At 38.9% G+C, this 20,355-nt stretch overlaps 1 pseudogene; it reads left to right on the top strand.

The window, feature by feature from the left end:
• Positions 1 to 14,566, top strand: part of LOC129356653 (nuclear receptor ROR-alpha A-like) — a 36,921-nt pseudogene extending 22,355 nt beyond the window's left edge.
• The last annotated feature ends 5,789 nt before the right edge of the window (positions 14,567 to 20,355 follow it).

Genomic DNA, 20,355 nt, shown 5'->3' with positions numbered 1-20,355 from the left:
GATGTGGTGCAGAATTAACCGTCAGAATAATTGATTACGACTTTATCTGTTTCCTTTTGTGATAAAGATGTTTTTTATTCCATTTGTTTTACACTTGAACCTGACCACAAACACAATATCACAATATTGGTATAAAAAGTCTTAGAATCTACAAAGTAGAACAAATAAAACAAAAACTGAAGTTAAATAAATTTGTACATAAATGGGGAAATTATTATTACAGAAAGTTACGGACGACCCTGACCATTCTTTTCATAAGACTGTCAGGAAAACAGAATGTCTTCAGTCAGAGGCTTCTTGAGAGTCACTGCAGACAGACTGCTGCAGGAGAGCTTTCCTGCTCTATGAAGAATCTGAATTAATGTACGTTCATTTAATTTCCCTTTGGGATCAATAAGGTAGTTTAGAATTTGAACATAAAACAATGTGTAACTTTTAGTCTGTAGAAAAACAATTTCATTAAAAATAAGTTACACTTTTGTAATAACTCTGAGTAAAAGATTAAAATAAAAAAAACTTTCTCTGATTGGCCCAGAGGCTTGTGGGTGGGGCGTTCGGAACGCCGGGGGCGTGGTCAGCGCGATGACGTCACCACCACTCGCGTCCTCTTGCTGTGCGCAGCAGCCCGAGGATGACAGAGCGGGAGGAGAGCGGCGCGGCTCGCACGCAGCTCCCTCCACCAGTCTGGATTATCCTGAATATGTATTTTGTCATTTCTGCCATGAAAGGTGAGTTCTGCCGGCTGCTGCTGCTCCGGGTGTTTCTGTTGGTTCCTGTTGGAGCCGCTGGTTGCTGACAGCGGCGCCCCGCAGCGCCCCGCAGCGCCCCGCAGCGCGACCCGCGTCGCGCCGCTTATTTTGGGAGTCAGACTTTAAAGGAGAGAGACGTGAGACGGTGAATGTTCTGGAAGTGTTTCTCAGGTCGAGGCTGTTTTGGTCTGAATCTCCTGACTTCCTGTGCGATCAGCTGAAGATTCAAACTAAACTGCTGCGATGTATTTTGTGATAACGGTAAAAGTCACGATATTGATGCAAAAGTTAATTGTGATAAACAATAATATTACTGTCTCAAGTTTTATAATGGGAATAATGCAAGAACATTTTCCCAAAGATTAATAAACTTTTCATTGTGATGACACTGAACAGGAAGTCATGCTAAATAAATAAACAAACAAACAAAATGAGCTGAGTCTTCAGAAAATGACTCGATGAGACCAGACTGAAGATTTTATCCTCCAGATTTTGGTATTAAATAGGGAAAAGTAAAATGATAGATCATGCAAATGGAAAGTATTGAGCTCGTTTGAATCTATTAATTGATGTATTGATTATTCGTCAGGCGATGTTTGACTAACTGTGTGTCACAGTAATTACAGCCCCACAAACACAAATAATGCACTAGAAAAACATTCCCATGTTTAATCTCCGTCTCCAGGATGCCGGTGTGATTTGATAACTGCATTTTTAAATTCATTGGTTCGTTGAACAAACAGTGGAGAAAATAATCAAAAACTAAGAATCCCGACGATAAGGAAGTTTTGTTTTATTAAACACCATTGATTGGAATTTATTATGATAAATGATCAAATAAACAGAAGAAATACTTTGTATTACTTTGGAGTTTTTGCATCAGTTTGTTGTTGTTGTTATTTGCAAAGCAGTGAACAGAAAAACAGGCTGATGGAAGTTTGTCCAGGTGTGAGCAGCTCCACTGAATCAACAGAGTTGCATATTTTTTGAAGTGCATCTTGTGCTTTCCCGTCTTCAGATGGTTTTATTCTGTTGTTGTAGTTTGTGGTCTGTAAAGAGACGAGATGCTTCCCGGTGTTTTCCTTCACTTTGCTCTGATTTATGGAGGGAATGTGCAAAGAGAGTAAGATATTGACCACTGAAAGCCTCTCAGCTGAACCCCATTTCTTATTCTTTTTATTTTTAACTGAACACTAATGTTTTTTACTCTTCATTTTTATTTTTTTATGTTATTCATTTATTTATAAACAAACACCATTTCTTAATTTTTCACCGTATTTCTATAAGTTGCTACTTTTTCTCCACACTTTGAACCTTGCAGCTCAGCATTTTTTATTGTTTTAATTATTTTTATAATGGAAGTTCTCTTTAATAAATCTGAACCATCCCTGGAGGATAAACTAACTTCCTGTTGAAAACCGTTTCAGTACGTTGAGTTTTGCTCCTGCAGGTTTTGCTGATGGCGTTTTGTTCGTTTTCGTCCCGTCCAGAGTTTCAGCAGCAGGAGGCGTTCAGCCAGCTTGTTATGTCAGAGGATTACAACAGCCAGGAGATTATTTAACTGTTACTGGGAGGAAGAGGATGAGGAGGAGGAGGAAGAGGTGACATCATTTCAGCCTCAATAACTAAAATATGAGAAAATGTATTTATGACCGTAGAAATATCTCCCCTTCAAATTTATTCCTTCATGTTTGGCAATTTTCAATAATAAATCACTGAATAAACATTTAAAGTGCAAGAAATGAACTGAATAATAAAATAAAGTCACATTTTGACAATATTACCAAGAAAAAGCTGATGTTGCCTAAATCGTGCAGAAGAGCTGATTTTCAGGATTTATCCACATCCACATGCAGCTGTTGTTATTCAGGCTTCAATGGGAACAAAATGTTGTCATCCAGGAATTATTCATGGCTTTGCTTCATATGTTCTTGTTTCTTAAGCCTCTTTATTAATTAATCCAGCAGTTTGCTTGTGGTGCGTTCAAGTGCACCCAGGATTTACCGACTTCCATCTTTACTCTGATGGTTTCTGCAGCTCTCGGTTTGCAGAGGTGAGAAAAGACTCGGAAACTGAAGGCAGATTTGAGGCAGGAGGCTGTTTTTGTTGTTGCAGGGAAACCTCGACTCGTTTCAGATCCTCGGCGCCGTCTGCGCAGCCGTCTTTGATCTGAACGTTTATTATTTCTTTAGAGCTCAGTTTGAGATAATTTATCCATCAGGGAATCGCTGCGCCGAGCTTCAGCGTTTCTGGAGTGAGCAGCGGTGGCTGTCGTGAAGTTCTTCCTGCTCATTAGGCTCCACTTAGCGCCGCTATCCTGTTAATTACACTTTCTGCAGCAGCATCCGAGTGCAGCGTCCACAGGGAGCAAATTTTAAAGTTCAAGTGTTGGATGCAGAATAAATCGTCTGTTTCGAGCTGCTGCACGGCAACAATATCAGTTTACTGGCTTATCAGCCTGCAGGCCATCGGATAAAGAAGGAATCTACAAAGGTTCATGAATGCAACGGTAAAATGGGAAGAAAATGCTAATTTCAAAAGATTTATGAGGGAAACAAACAGCTGATTTGTCTGCATTAATTAGTCATCTGCATACAGGTGGATACAATTGAATACATATGTGAACGCCAAGTGGACCAGAGACCGCTCCAAAAGCAGGAAGTGGACTGCAGCGCAGGGCATTCTGGGTAAATACAACCAAAACAAATGCGTTAGCTTAGCATTAGCGAAAGAAATGTCTTGTGGTCTTTAACTGAAGACGAGAGAGAAATCCTACAACCGCTAAAATCTGACGCCTCCATCTGTTTCCATCTGAAAGGAAGTTTCACTCTGTGTCTTCAGAGGCTTCTGGGTCGTTTCCTTCAGTGGTTCTTGGTGCAGCGCCCCCACAGGCCAGGAGGGGAACTGGCTGGTTTGACTCAGAGCAGCTGGAGATGGAGCCGATGTTTTAGATCTATCAGACTGTCAGGTGGCAAAACATCCTCAAAGGAGAAAAACTCTTAGATTCGCCGTCAACCTTCCCAAAACGTGACGTGAAACTGTCTTTTACTGCAGTGGTCAGAGAAACGGTCAACACCTGCAGAGCAGGTTGTTTCAAGCTTTTTTGGAGCAGAAACTTTTTAACGTTGCTGATGAGTTTTTACTCTCGAAGCTTTTAAATTTAATATTGTGGTATAAAACCATTATTTGCTGCCTCGTTTTAAACATTCAGTCAGAACAAAAAGTTCACACCAAACCCTTTGATTGACTTTATTTCAATCCACATCTATAATCCTAATCCTGTAAAACAGCAAGACGTCCTGATGCTGGAGAAGCAGATTCTGCCGTTCAGCAGTCGATTCTCTGTCTGATGAACAAGCTGCTGCTTCGGCTGCTGACCGTGTCAGAGCGTCGTGTGCGCCGCCATCAGTCCAGATCCTGGCTGAAACTGGCTTCAGCGCGGGAAGGAAAAACATTAAAAGGATGTTTGGGTCGACGATGCATCACTTTCAGACAGAGGTCTGACCTCCACACCTGTTCAAAGGTGACCTGGATGTTCAGGATAACCTGAACAAAATGTTACAAAATTATTCTTGGAAAATGAGATTTTATGCTGATCAGTTCTGCCTCTTTTAGGGCCTCTGTCACTTTAAATCCAAATGAGCTGCTGCTGGCCACGCCCCCAAACTCACACCTGAAAATGGCTGCAAACAGATGAGCGCAGGTGGAATCTCCTGCACATCCAATTGGAAAGCAGCAAGGGGTTTCAATTAATTTTAATTTTAAGTGGTTAGCTGTTCATGCTAAAAGCAGAGCAGCTGTGGACTCTGGCTAATCAGCAAACCCAGTTCTTGGTTGGACTTGTGATAAAAGACACTGAAATTAAGATTAAGCTAATGCCTACGCTGAATTAGGCAGTGGTTTAATCTTAATTAAACCAATTATAGCACATGGGAACACGGATTAGAGAAAGCAGATTTGTGACGTTACATTCTGGAGGTTTTGAATTGGCTCGTTTTCCAGGCACCAAAAAACATAAACTTGTCTCCAAAAAACAGCTTGATGGATTTTTTAAGAGCTTCGACTGTTTTTAGAAACAGTCGAGACTCAAATGGAAGAACAAAACGTGAATTTTGCATAATAGGTCCCCTTTAATCTGTAGATAAAACTCAGAAAATGTCTTTTTGCTCCTGACTGCAGTCTGGCTCCGTCTCAGATCTCCTCTCAGTGCGACTGCAGCAGCAGCAGCCTGGGAAGACTCGATGGAAGAGCGATCTGAGCGGAGGGATGATGAAAACCGGAGCAGGTCCAGCAGCCCGTGCTCAAAGCCATTCAGTCAGACAGCGGCTCTGCGTGCGCCGCTGTTTGACGAGAGTTTTCGCTGCAGATTCAGGAGCAGAACATGAAAGTTTCGGGTTGGGCTGACAGACGGCGCTCTGACGGCTGACGGGTCATTAAAACGAGTTTCCCTACAGATTGACTCGTGTAAAAACTCACCAGAGAGGAATCGTACTTTTTCAATCAAAACTCTCAGCTACATCAGACGGAGATGTTCTCAGCCTGAATTATGTACAAAAAACAAACCCTGAAAAGGAATAAATTCATTATTCTAATGTTTCACTGAAGTTTAGAAAGAAATCCTCTACAAATAATATGATAATAATAATATAAAACACTGAGAGACGATGCCACAATATTTTGTGGCATCACTGTAATAACAAAAATAGTGATAGAATAATTTATCATTTCTTTCAAAGACATCTATATGGCTGTGAAACATCAATTAAAGGAAACACAAATACTGTTAAGAACTTTTCTAATACACTTCCTTATAGCACCAACATGACGAAGTAATCACATTTCCAAATTTGATTTGGAAACCAAAATAAATTTGATTTGTGGAATAAACAGTGGAGAAAATAGTCAAACTAACAAACCTGATGTTACAGACAGTTTGGAGATTATGGGATTTATCAAATTTCAAAATTATCAAAATTTATCAAAAATGATATGGTAATTAAGCCTGTCACATTAGCAATTAAAGTTGATTGATTTTTGAGAATGTGTTCATTATTATTATGGCATTATTAATATTTTATTACTTAGAAATGGTCTAAAAGCAACAATATTATTGTTTACAGCAATAACTCGCAGGACAATTCATCACCCAGTAAATATTTTTATTGTGAAGAGTTTAATTTTATCTGCATTTAAATGTATTTTCAAAATTATTGATCAGTGGAAAAAATAACTAAGAAACCTGACAATCCTGAGTTTCCAGATTTTTTAAACAGCATTAACTGGATTTTATCGTAACAATAAATCAAAATTACTATAATAAGAGATGTATCACGATAAATGAGATCCGATAAATGCCCAGCACTATCCCTTTTTATTTCAGCTGCAGTAGATTTGTGAATAAATAATGTTTTTATTTATCTAAATGCGACCGAACCCAAGGTTATGCTCAGACCCCCACCTTCCTCTCATCAGTTAGACTCCTCTTCCTCGTCGGATGTTTTGTTATCAGCCGGAACAGAGAAAGCGGCGCGGCCTTCAAGGCTCGGCGGCGCCGTCCGAGGGGGAGGCTGCTGGATGCCAGAGCCCAATCAGAGGTCTGCAGCTGCACGTATAAATATCTGCTGCTCCCACATCGACTCTAATTTTAGGCGGAGGCTTTGTTCAACATCTGCTTTGATGTTGAAATGCTGAATTCAGACGGGATTAACGTTCGGAGAGCTAATTACAGCAGAGAGGAGGCTGCAGCGTCTGAGGCTTCGCCTGCGTTTATGGGGTTTTCATAAATCTGTTAATATTTTTTAAAGTTGTGTGAGAGCATCTTCCTGCCACATCTCATCCAGATGACGAGACTTTGTGCTCTGCAATGATTTCTGGATGGATGTTGATGCATGAATGTATCCCTAGAGCTGCAAAGTTGTTGTAAAAAGGTTAGGAAGCTCCCACAACTTAGCATCCAGGAGCAGCAAAAGCCAGGCGGACGACTAGCTGGGAACCAAAGACCCGACCTAACGGCACTTCTATTACCCCGAGCGCAGGACAAGACCCGGAAAACAGAAACTCCACTGTGCTACAGTGCTTTACAAACATATCTAATTGAAGCTAACGCTAAGATAAAAGAGCTATGCCAACATAGTATCTAGCTGAAGCTAATGCTAAGATAAAAATGCTATGCCAACATAGTGTCTAACTGGAGCTAATGCTAAGATAAAAATGCTATGCCAACATAGTATCTAGCTGGAGCTAATGCTAAAAGTGCTATGCCAACATAGTATCTAGCTGAAGCTAATGCTAAGATAAAAGTGCTATGCCAACATAGTATCTAGCTGAAGCTAATGCTAAGATAAAAGTGCTATCCCAACATAGTGTCTAACTGAAGCTAATGCTAAATTGCTATACCAACATGGCATGTAGCTACACAATAATTAGCTCCACTGTTAGCGTATTAGCAGTTGGGCAGTACCGACCCGCTGTGGCAGCCTGGATGCATCGGGTCGGGCGGGGCGGCCACAGAACCGGTCCACATGTAATTGTAGACAACATTTTATATCCTTTCAGAGGCAGCATGCCAATCCTCAGATCCAAACTGAATTTATTACATCTAGGAAGCAAACATACAAGTTCTGATCCCGGAACGTAAAGTCAGGCTGAAAAGGAGAGTTTGATCCGTCAGATCAAGCGTTTCTTTGTTGTCTGTGGTTGAAAACTTTCCTGTTTGTTGTGTTAATGTTGCTGCTCTTACATAACGTCCCTCTGCTTAATATAGCATCTGAGAGGCGAGCTGTCACTCTGAGAGTATAAATACACTCAGTCAGGTTGGCTTTGAGCTCTCTGACAGCGCTGACACTTTATCACAACCGTTTGGTCCTTTATCAGAGAATCAAGCTCTTAAAACAATGTTTACAGCATTTTCACAATAATTATTCTCCCTGTTCTCATATAAAAAAAACCTCAAAACAGGATGGAAATGATGTGAAATGTCTACATATAACTTAAACAAAAAGAATTAGAAACAGAGCCAAAGTTTATTACACAGTATTAAACAACAAATAACAAAATAAAGTTTTAATATTACAAGAACAAAGTCAAAATAAGATGATAAAGTTAAAATAATATGAATTTATTGTAATTTAATTTCATATTTTTGAGCATGGCCCTAGTCGCAGAATTTAAAGCTCCGATGTGCTCGACTGAACCTGTTTGGTTTTTATACAATTATAGTTGAAATTTCATCTTATTTAAAGATTTCTACCATGAATGATGAACTTGAGATGAGATTATGTCAAACGTCACTAATTTATAAACCAAGAGTTGTAATTTCTTCCACTCCTGTCTGATTAAAGGAGGAGTGATGCTGTGGGCTTCTCCATTCATTCTTTGGTATTTTCTGTTTATTTAAAAAAGAGAAATAATCAATAAGCTCTACTGTCCTCAATGTTTCAAACAGGAAACAGTAGTAATGTGGACTGTGTTGGATTAACTGTTTTCTGCAGCTCAGATCGAGATCATCCCCTGTAAGATCTGTGGAGATAAATCCTCTGGGATCCACTATGGCGTCATTACCTGCGAGGGCTGCAAGGTAAGATTCATTTGATCCTGAACCTTTTGCTCTTAATTCTTCCTCGATTTCCAGACATAAATACAGAAACATATAATGAGTCCAGCTCGCTGCTCCTGCTTAGCCTTTGTTCACAGTTTCTGTGAAGATCTGAACTGTTAGCAGCTGCAGGCGTTTCCGTGTGGGTCATCAGTCACAAGGCTGCAGTCGCTCTGACAGCTGGAGGCTCGACTAACAATCAGCCACTTCATGGAGGTTTCACTGAAGAAACGAGCCACGCAAACACAAGACATGTTATCCAGCTCGAATATTGATCTACTCAGATCAATGTCCTGATTAATTAGTCATTTGGTTATATTTGGAGACTTTTTACTGATATTGTTTTACTTATAGGCTGTAATTTGATCTGTTTAATTATGCAGATCTTTATTATCTTAAATATGCTACCTTGAACAGGTTAGGATCGATCTATGGTCTATATAAAGCATGACAGCACAAAATCGATTTTAATCTATTTTGAGCTCCTTTCAGAATGAGCTGTTTTAGGGCATCTGTCACTTTAAATCCAAATAAACTGCTGTTGTCCACGCCTCAACTCAACATCTCACATACATGTTTGAAAAGCAGAAGTAGAGCCTCCTGTACAACCAACAATAAAGCAGCAAATAGGTTCTCGAAGATAAATCAACAACAAAAAAAAACCAGACCAAATGTGCTGGAGCTCCACCTGGGTTGCTAGGTATCTTGGTTGGGCTTTGATGAGGTTGCTAGTTAATGGGGAATGAGGCTTAACAACCAGAAAGTTTTTGAAATGGCTAATTTTCCAGACACCAAAAATTATTAACTTATTGTCAAAAAATCATTGGATGATTTTTTTTAAGTGCTTGGATTGGTTTTGGAAACAGTAGAGTCCCAAACGGAAGAATTAAAACATCCAAAAAGTGAATTTTAAATACTCTGTCCCCTTTAAAACTGGTTCTGGTTCTGAAGAAGGATCTTGTAAGCATTGTCTCTAAAGGATAACGTGAGTGTTTTGCCTCTGGTCTCAGGGTTTCTTCAGACGGAGTCAGCAGAGCAACGCCTCGTACTCATGTCCACGGCAGAAAAACTGTCAGATCGACCGAACGAGCAGGAACCGCTGCCAGCACTGTCGTCTGCAGAAATGCCTGGCTGCCGGCATGTCCAGAGATGGTGAGACACGCAGACCGAAAGCACCAACCGATCAACCTAAACACCCTAACACCAACCGACCCACCAAATATCAACCGACCCACCAAAGCACCAACCGACCCATCTAACCACCAAACGACCCACCTAAACACCCTAACACACCCTAACAACAACCGACCCACCAAATATTAATCGACCCACCTAAACGCACAGCAAGGGGGAAGTACATACACTCTGCACCAGGAATAGTCCATCTTTCCTCGCCTTAGATCCGTGGGCAGCTGGTCCAGCAGGAGGCGCCAAAGGGCCTTAAGGCTTTCAATTCTGCCACTTTTTGGACAATAAATCCAAATATTTTCCAGTTCCAAACATGAGTTAAATCGATATTTTCTCGTCCCGCTCTCGGTCAGCCGTGAAGTTCGGCCGCATGTCGAAGAAGCAGCGGGACAGTTTGTACGCCGAGGTCCAGAAGCACCGGCTCCAGCAGCAACAGCAGGCGCCCAACCGGTCCTCCCCCAGCGTCGGCAGCCCCAGCCCGGACGAGGCCGAGTCGCCGTCCCCCCCGTACACGCTTTGCTCTGCGGACCTCACGGACCCGGCAGACGACCCGGCCTGCTACAAGGACCGGACCTCACCAGACGGAGGATCTCTGACCTCCAAGGTCTGCAGCTGTAACTCCCTCATTTGATCTGATTAGCAACCATTTCTACATCGGTTGTGTTGCTGTGAACAGGCGGAGTCGGGAGCAGAAGACGCAAGATGCGGAGGTTCTACCAGCCGTCTCCGGACCAGTCCGGACTTGACATCAACGGAATCAAACCGGAGCCGCTGTACGACTACGGACACGGGGATGACTACTTCCCTTACTGTTCCTTCAGCAACGGAGGCGCTTCTCCAACCCTGACCTTGGCCGAACACGGTGAGTCCGTCCACCGAACACGGTGAGTCCGTCCACCGAACACGGTGAGTCCGTCCACCGAACACGGTGAGTCCGTCCACCGAACACGGTGAGTCCGTCCACCGAACACGGTGAGAAAGCAGAAGAAGATTGCTGACTGTGGGCCGTTCAGCTGCAGGTCGGAGGCTCATTAAAACCTCGGTGTGGTAATTAGTTATCAACTCGTTTGGGGAAATCAGCTTCATTTTATTCTCCCTGGAGATTTTCTGAATGATAAACTCCAAAACTCACCAAACAGGAAGTGCATCATCATCCGACTGAAGCTTGGACTCTTTCTCTGTTTTATCATATCATCTAAAAACAAAAGATTACTGCTGGTTCAGCTTGATTCTCATCTAATTAACTGCATAAACATAAGTTTTTCCTCTAATTTCCATTTATGAATATTTATTTGGTAAAAAGGCTAAAATAATGCTGACAGGAAAAATGGAGGTTTATTATAAATTATGTCATTTTTTTATTTTTCAGGCAGATTTTCAATATTTCTGTTGAAGTTTCTTCTTTGAATTTTCATTGCATTTTTAATAAGTTTTATAACTATTTCTGTATTTCAGCTCATCAGATCCAGATAAATGATTTTAGAAATTTGGGTTTTTTTCCACCCAATTTACTGCACCAACAAAACAACTGACCTGAAACGATTAATCAGATTAATATTGATTAATCGCTATTTGAAATAACCGACAACTAATTTAGTAATTGATTAGTCATTAACTGGAGTATACAGACTCTAAAACATGCCAATAAAAGGGAACTCTGGTGCAGACTGGAAACGGTTCCAAAAGCAGGAAGTGGACTACAGCGCAGGGCATTCTGGGTAAATTCAACCAGAACAAATGTGCTAGCATAGCACTAGTGGGAAAAATAGCAGACGAGAAATCCCACAGCTGCCAAAACCTGATACCTCCATTTTTGTTTCCATCTGGTGAAGAAGGAAGTTGCTCTCAGGTGTCGTCAGAGGTTTTAGTGTCGTTTCGTTCAGTGGTTCTTGGTGCAGCGCCCCCACAGGCCAGGAGGGGAACAGGGGCTCAATGGATTTCTGGTATTTTGCACCAGAAACTAGACAAAACTCAGTAAGATTTTGTACTTTTGCAGTGTGATTTCATATGTCTTTACTGAGTTGTTTTTGATGTGCGGAGCCTTTAGTTTCCTCTGAAAATGGTTCTGATCTGGACTGAAGCGAGGGAAAAATAACAATCTGTCGACTTTAGCTCTGAATAATTCTGAACTATGTTTCTGTTTTGCTTCAGATCACTTGGCTCAAATCATCTGCAAGTCTCACCTGGAGACATGTCAATACCTGAGGGAGGAGCTGCAGGAAATGAGCTGGCAGAGCTTCCTGCAGGAAGAGGTGGAGAAATATCAGAACAAGGTCTGTTCGCTCCATCCAGTCGCTTCTTGATAATGGTCTGACTTCCATTGGATGGAGCTCTGCTGGTGCCAAAAATATGTTTTAATTTTTTTCAGTTAAAAATATTTTTTTACACTTGATTGGAGTGTTATTTTGTACACATAAAACTCTTAAATCGGCTCCATTTCAGCCCATTTTTGCTGTTGCTCTTTTCTGAAACGTCTCCCTGTTGTTCCCCGTCCAGCCACAGGAGGCGATGTGGCAGCTTTGTGCGGTGAAGATCACGGACGCCGTCCAGTACGTGGTAGAGTTCGCCAAGCGCATCGACGGCTTCATGGATCTCTGCCAGAACGACCAGATCGTGCTGCTGAAAGCCGGTGAGCAAAACCTTTAATCGATGCTAATTCATTATTTCAATAATTTATCCAATTAATTGTTTCAGCCTAAGTTGACTATTTTTATTTATTGCTTAATAAAGCTCTACAGGAAATAAGTTAATAAAAATAAACCTCATACACCATCTGTTCCCTGTTGCTGGACTCTTTATTTTTCCTGGCAGGATCTTTAGAGGTCATCTTGGTCCGAATGTGTCGGGTTTTTGACTCTCAGAACAACACCGTCTACTTCGATGGGAAATTTGCAAGTCCTGACGTTTTCAAATCATTAGGTGAGCAGCTCATATTATTTCAAAAATGTAAAAGTATTTGTCTTTTAAATGTTTTTCTAATATCTCTGAGTTAAAAATTGCAGATTTAGACATTTGGATTTATTGTATTATCATTTATTGTGAGAAATTTCTTATTGTAATAATTCAGATTTATTGTCATGCTGTTTAAAACCTCCCTAAACCGTCTGTTTTGTTGGGATCGTTATTTTTTACAATTTTTCTACAGTTTGTTCAATGAAAGTACCAATAAATATGAATTAATTTGAAAATATGATTAGATGGAGTTAGTATGTGGAGTTTAATGATTCAAATCACATTTATTTTTGTGACTAAAGAAGTGAACTATAAATGGGTCACTGCAAAAATGCTCAATCTTACCAAATATGTTTGGTCTAGTTGTAATGTAGTTTTGTTAAAATGAACTAAGACATTTGCACCGGAAACTAGACAGAAATACATGGTAAGATTTTGTGTTTTTGCATTAACTGACACTCAATAAGCATCATGTTCATTGTTATCACAATACCACAAAATATTGTGTTGAAACTTTAAGTAATTAAGCCCAAGCCGGAGTTAAATGTTAAGTTTTTTTAGAGTGAATCCTTTGCATTTTTCCGTCAGGCTGCGATGATATGATCTCGTCGGTGTTTGACTTCGCTCAGAGCATGTGTTCGCTGCAGCTGACCGAAGAAGAGATCGCCCTCTTCTCCGCGTTCGTCCTTCTCTCTGCAGGTACTTCCTCCCTCCGCTCACGCCAACCGTTCTGTTTTTTTAGTGTTTACCTCTGTGTGTGTGTGTGTGTGTGTGTGTGTGTGTGTGTGTGTGTGTGTGTGTGTGTGTGTGTGTGTGTGTGTGTGCTCGTTGCAGACCGGTCGTGGCTGCGGGAGAAGCTGCAGGTGGAGAAGCTGCAGCGGAAAACCGAGTCGGCCCTGCAGCACGTCCTGCAGAAGCACCACAGAGACGACGGAGTTCTGGAGAAGGTAAGACGGAGAGCTAAACGTGCCAACAATCAGGTTTTAAAACATTGCATTTGAAGAAATCTCTTTCTGCATTTAAAAGAGATTTGAAAATCATTATTATGAAGTGATATGTTGTTAAACAAGCTGATACCTTCTGTGTTTTTTTTAAATATGTCTAACAGTTTTCTGGAAGATGTTTTTGGTTTATGCTTCTTCCTGCTCCTTTTCATTCATAATTTCTTCCAGTTGCACTCTTCATATTTATTATTGAGTGAATGAAATTAAAAAATAGACTGAAAATATTTCAAAGAAAGAAAAATCCAGCATGCTGAATGAAACCGAGGTTATGCTGCCTCCTAGTGAAAAATATCAGCAGTGCAACAAATTTAACTGTCATTATTAATCATTAATTATTTTTATGATTTGTCTGTTTGATTAGAATAAACATAAAATGAAAACCCAGTTAAAATAAAACACAATCAGTGCAACATTCTTTACACTTTGTGTTTATTTTCTAAACTATTAAGATTTTTTTTACTTTTGCATAAAAATACTGTAAAAATATTCCAATATATATAGTTTGCTTCAGTTAATTGATTTTGACTGACTGGATTTTGCTGCACTGCAAAAACAAAAAGATATTTTTCTCCAGTTTCTACTACAAATATTACAGCTCACCTCCAAAGAGACAAAACTAAATGGAAGGTAACAGTTTAGACTTTTTCCCTGAGCAGAACCTTTGGCTGCTCTGCTCGCCTCTGTTTTGTCGTATTTTCCCAGGTTGGCCCTAAAACGCTTCATGGTGTCATTATTTCAGGAAGGACTTTGTTTTCTGTTTTGTTTTGCGTTTCCTGCTCAGCTGCGGTCCAAGGCGTCGGCGCTGCGCGCTCTCTGCGGCCTCCACTCGGAGAAGCTCGCGGCGTTCAGAACCGTCTACCCGGACGCGGTCCGAACGCTTTTCCCTCCGCTCTACAAGGAGCTGTTTGCTGCCGACCTGGACGGGGCTCTGCACTGAACGCCAGAACCGGTCCGGTCACAGCAGGACTAATCCTAAGGAATCAGATCTTATGGTTGCACCGCTGCACTGACCCGGGAGCAGCAGCACCTGGAGGTTCTGGTGCTGGAAACATGTGGACTACTGCAGAACCGCTGACCGAGCAAAAACGTCTGAGCTACTGATCCATCCTGAAACTTGAGGCTTTTATACAGAAAAACCAGTTTCTTGTACAGATTGTTAAGCAGTTTTAGTTTCTTTCTCACTGATCCATATTGAAGTTCAGCTAAAATAAATACAATTTAAATAAAATAAATCCCAGATACAACACTAAGCTCACTTATTCACCTGACGGATATGAACCTGGCTTCATGTTCGGCTTTCAGATTCAGTTTCCTCGACTCAAATATTAACAGCAATATTTAACCAACAGAGAAAAACAGGGTTCGTTCCTCCATTTTAATAATTTGTAAATGTCACAGTTTGCCTTGAACTAAATGTTTACTTCAGAAATAGCTATATAGTTAGTTTGCTAACAAAAAATTTAGCTTAAACCTCGCTGAGTGTTTAGTTAGCTCTGAGCTATTTCTCTCTAGTTTGCTACTTAAAAATGCTAAAGTTATTTAACTACCATGCTAAATATTTAGTTGGCGAGAAAAGAAGCTAACTAGACTTTTAGCTCAGAACTAGCTAAATATTTACCATCCAATTTAAATATTTAGTTTGAAACTGTGACCTTACATAGAAATATATAAATGAGTGAAAAACATTTCTGATGAAATAAATTGTCAGCAGCTGAAAATGTCCAAACAGCTTTCCGTAGATCAGCAGCCATGTTGTTCAAAGACGAGCGAAGAACCGATTTTCCCCTCCACTTTATCTAAATATGTTTTCCAGACATATTTAGACAGTTAAATAGGTTTTGTGTCATAGTTGCAAAACATTAACGTAAAAGATTTTCAAATGAATCTGAAAAACTAGGAATTTACTAATATTTTTAATGTGTTTGATAATTTGGCATTCTACAAAACTCCTCTTAAAAAGTGTTAAAATATTTCCAGATGAGGTTAAAGTTCACACAACCTTTCAGCTGCAATGATTGAAAAGCAATAAACATTAAGATCCAACCTGGATTGTTTAAAATTGTCTAAAAGATCATTATAAATAACCATGATAAGGATTAAATGTGTAGTTTTATAGATTTTAATTGTTTTTCATCCATGTTAGCTGTTCCAACACAGATCCAGTTTTGGTTTGGTAATTTAATTAACTGCATTTCTGACTAAATATTTATCTAAATATTGATGTCCAAACGAATCCAGGTTCAAGGTTGAATCCTCAGAAATGCTCAGATTTTAGTCTAAATAAAATCAAGCAAATGTTTCCTTCCATTTTCCACAACTATTCAGGTGAATAAATTATGATGTCGTGAGTGTTTTTATTTCAGTAATCAAAGAGATTAATTTATTTTGATGATTCTGACAATTGAATAAAAATTTAAAATATTACATTTAACAGTTTGAGGATTTCGCTGTTGAACGTAACTACAAATTGTTAGCAGAATTTATTTTTTCTCTAAATGCTTGTGCACTAAAAGTAAACATTTTTTAAGGAATCTTGAAATCAAGCAAATTTTTGGTTTTATATTTGCTGCTGGTCTGCAGACAACAGCAGCAAAGCTGCAGCTCCCCCTGCTGGAACTGAAGCGCCACATACATTTTTCCTCCTCATTTTATTATTTTTCTATTTAATTTATAAATCATTCTTTCATTTAGTTTTTCTGTTGAATCAAAAACATGCAGCATCTCTCCACTCAGGTCAATATTTTTACTAGCAATATATGAAAAATAAGCAATAAGTTGTAAGAAAAATAAATAAATCAGTAAACATCTCCTGTGAAACATTCAATAAATTATGAATATTTCCCATTTTTTGGATGCATAAACTATTTAAACCTAAATTAGGATCAAAACATGAAATTCCAGATTCTTCTTCGTTGGTAGTTAAGGAAACAAGATTTTAAATTTGAATACTTCTGAATATAAAATGTACATTTAAATTAATTTGCACTTTCTCTATAACAAACGTCCAACAGCACGAGTCACTTTGTTCCATTAAGATTTTCATTTGTATGCAAAATAATCCAAATTAACACCAAACTTTATACAAGTAAAGATTCAAAACTCGCATAATTCCACCAAACTCTTCTGTCCTGTGCTAAAAGACAAAACACAAATTCAGATATCTGGGTTTTATTTGCTGCTTTTGGTTTATTGTTGTGCTTAATTTTGCTCAATTTCGACCCAGTCAGTTTATGAAACATAATTTAAAATGCCCTTAACAAACAGCTAAGTGATGTAATCGTCATTACCTGCAGGAACTTTGCATAATCTCAGATTAAAAACAGCCAGATTAAGTTTATCTCATTGTGACTGAATTAAACATTGTCCAAACATAGATGTATTCTCTGCTGTGCTAGTTTTAGCTAAGCTATAAAGCCAAGTTGGCTTAGCTTCACCTAGCATGCTAGCAAACAGCTAACCAGTTACCTAATCAGCTTATTGTGTTTCTATTTATTTTACAGATTGGCCATTGAAACTTTAAATTTCAAAAAATAAAGCATAAATACAGCTTCAGTGGGCCACCATGCAGATGATGTTCTGCTAATTCAAACCACAGAAGTACAGGTGAGCTATGTTAGCATGTAGCAGCTCGCTAACTGCAAGAGAGACACGTTTTGTTTGCAGGATTTTATTGTTCAGTTATTCTTGAACTGAAAATCCTGAGTTTGAAGGATGTTGGGTGTACATAAATATAACTTTGTGCCTGTTTTATAAATGAAAAATAATGTTGCTGCTAGCATTTTTAGCGGCAGCATTCAGGCAGTTCAGTTTGTGTTTCTAAATAAATCCAGTTGGTGTTTGATGCTGTTGGCTTTTATATCCGTGGAAGTTAACAATCCAGACATTTTAAGGTAACTTTTGCAGTTTGATGTTCTGAAAATAAAACAAATTAATTAGATGAGCTTTGATAAGACAGTATTGATCGGTAACTGCCGGGACGCCGGCCACATTTCCCTCCTTTTTCTGTCCAACTCCGGCCAACAGAATAAATACAAAATTGCATCGCAAATAATTTCTGACACTTGGAATACACAACCCACCAAATGATGCATTCCAACTAGTTCATTATGATATTAATATTGCACAAAGCGACAATATCTCCCCGATGAACTGCGGCGCCTAAATGCTGAGTGGATTTTTTCTGCTTGTTTTATTTGTTAATGGATCTGACTGAACCCACTGGGGTGACAAAATGCACTTGGATTTATTTTTGATTGACTTTTGCTTTTAACGGCTGGGAGCTTACAGGAAAAATCATAAATCAATTTTTCTTCTTTATTGGTTCTGTGAGGCTACATAATTAGAGTTATCAGATTTTCTGCTGCATTTCTCCAAAATTTCTTACTAAGTTTCAAACTTTGGGCCAAAGGTGTCCAAAATATGTTGTTCTACTTTTTTAACAAAAAGCCAAGCATGCAATACTTCAACTAAAATGTGCTGTTTTCAGATTTGTTGTTAGAAAAGCAGAAATTAAAATATTATAGATGAAAAATTTTTTTAAAAGAGTTCTGCAAGTTCAGTTTATTAAAAGTAATTTTGCAGTTTAGTCCATCAGTAAAATCAGGTTGTTTTTTTTAATGCTTGCTGTGATCAGCCAACTTTATGAAATTGATTAAGTCACTTCGAGAAAATGGAAAAAGTGTAATTATTCAGAAATAAATTGTGATATTTTCAATATTTTCTACTGTAGAAAGATTTTCATCTGTGATAATTTTGTCCTGATAAAAATATAAGGTCTCCATTCTCTGGGGCCCCAGTTTGTATAATTCTTGAACTGAAGTCGGGGGCCGCAAATGTTCAGCCCCAGGGCCACAAATGGCCCCCGAACCAAACGTTGGACACCTATGTCTTTGTTAGCATTTTCTCTTTCTGATCATTCAGGTTGGGTTTTACTGCCAGATGTGAAAGTTTGTGTGAAAACTTTCCACTTATGCAGAATTAATTTTATTAGATGCAAATTAAAGCATCAAATTTTTCAGAAACAAAAGTTTCTAGTTTACATCGTCGTTTGACTTGATTATTGCTCCACTTCCTCAAACTTTTCACTTTTTTTTTTTTTACTAATTAATCCGATCATTTTGATCGGAAATGAAAAGTCAACTGAGTTTCAAATGTTTTTCTTAAAAATAATGACATTTTAACCGCAACTGAATGTCAAACATCTGAATTTGCCACTTGTTGTTTTCTGTGAACAAACTCAAACATTTTATCTGCTCATTTTTACTAATCATTATTTATTTTATGTTGTTTATAAGGACAGTTTTTTTAGTTTACTGAAACTGCAAAATCATCTTTTGTTATCAGGGTATAAATTTAACTACATCACATTGTATGTTTTATTACTATCTAAGGCAATAAAGGAAAAAACAAGTGATTTCTGTTCAAGTGGGTTTATTTGTCTTTTGGAATAAAGAAAAGCTTCGTTCACTGGGATCTGAACAGAGAATAAGTTTTTATTTGTCATATTTTATTAGGTTTGTTGTGAATCAAACTGGATTTTATTAAAAATAGTCACTGAGTTTCTGCATCTTTGTAGTTCCGGTTCCCGCCAGTAGATGGCACTGCAGGCGCTCACTGAAACGTGCAGCAGAGGAGTCTGGGTAAAACCTGCAGCGCACACACTGCTTGGCTGGTTTGTGTTTGTCAGGATTATGTTTTTTTGTCCCCTGTTGGTAAAATGACTGGAAGGAGAATCAAGATGCTTGTTTTGATTTAATATTTAAAGCTTCAGCTCCGAGTTCGGCTTCAGAAAACAAGCTGAGAGAAAAAACGGTTTTGTGTTTCTGAAGGTAGTTTTACTCAAATAAACGCTAAAACTGTGAATAAAATAAAACAAGAAATAAAACATTCGGTTAAGAGGTCATTTCAGCAAACAGCTTTAAATGATGTCATGAGGTTGCTATGGAAACAGAGTTGGCAAACTGGAATATCCATCCATCATCCATCAGTTCATCCATCCATCAGTCCATCCATCCATCCATCCATCCATCATCCATCAGTTCATCCATCCATCCATCCATCCATCCATCATCCATCAGTTCATCCATCCATCCATCCATCATCCATCAGTTCATCCATCCATCAGTTCATCCATCAGTTCATCCATCAGTTCATCCATCAGTTCATCCATCAGTTCATCCATCCATCCATCAGTTCATCCATCCATCCATCCATCCATCAGTTCATCCATCAGTTCATCCATCCATCCATCAGTTCATCCATCAGTTCATCCATCCATCAGTTCATCCATCCATCAGTTCATCCATCAGTTCATCCATCAGTTCATCCATCCATCAGTTCATCCATCCATCAGTTCATCCATCCATCAGTTCATCCATCAGTTCATCCATCAGTTCATCCATCCATCAGTTCATCCATCAGTTCATCCATCAGTTCATCCATCCATCCATCAGTTCATCCATCCATCAGTTCATCCATCCATCAGTTCATCCATCCATCCAGTCACCAGCAACCTACAAAAATTTTCAAAAGTTTTGTGATTTTTTCTTGACAGTTTTATCCATTAATTAATATAATTGATTAATCATGTAGATCCATTGATCAGTAGGTTGCCAACCAGTTTGCAAAATCGATTAAAGTTGATTTGTGGAAAATGAATAATTTTCAACACTAAACAGGTTTTGGTTACTTTTACTGTATTTTCCATCAGCCGAAACTGAATCTAACTGTAGACAGAAAAAAGTTTCTGCCAGAAAATCTGACATTTTAAGATCCATCTCAAATATTTTGAAATTAAAAACAGGAAGATTTAGGAGTTTAAAAAATAAAACTTTCAGAGACGTTTTGGCAGAAATTTCCTTCTGCTGTT

This window comes from Poeciliopsis prolifica, unplaced genomic scaffold (assembly GCF_027474105.1).
Source record: "Poeciliopsis prolifica strain line A6 unplaced genomic scaffold, Auburn_PproV2 SCAFFOLD183, whole genome shotgun sequence".
In the NCBI taxonomy this organism is placed as follows: Eukaryota; Metazoa; Chordata; class Actinopteri; order Cyprinodontiformes; family Poeciliidae; genus Poeciliopsis; species Poeciliopsis prolifica.
The sequence above is the reverse complement of the archived record's forward strand: the minus strand, read 5'-3'. Positions and strand labels throughout refer to the sequence as shown.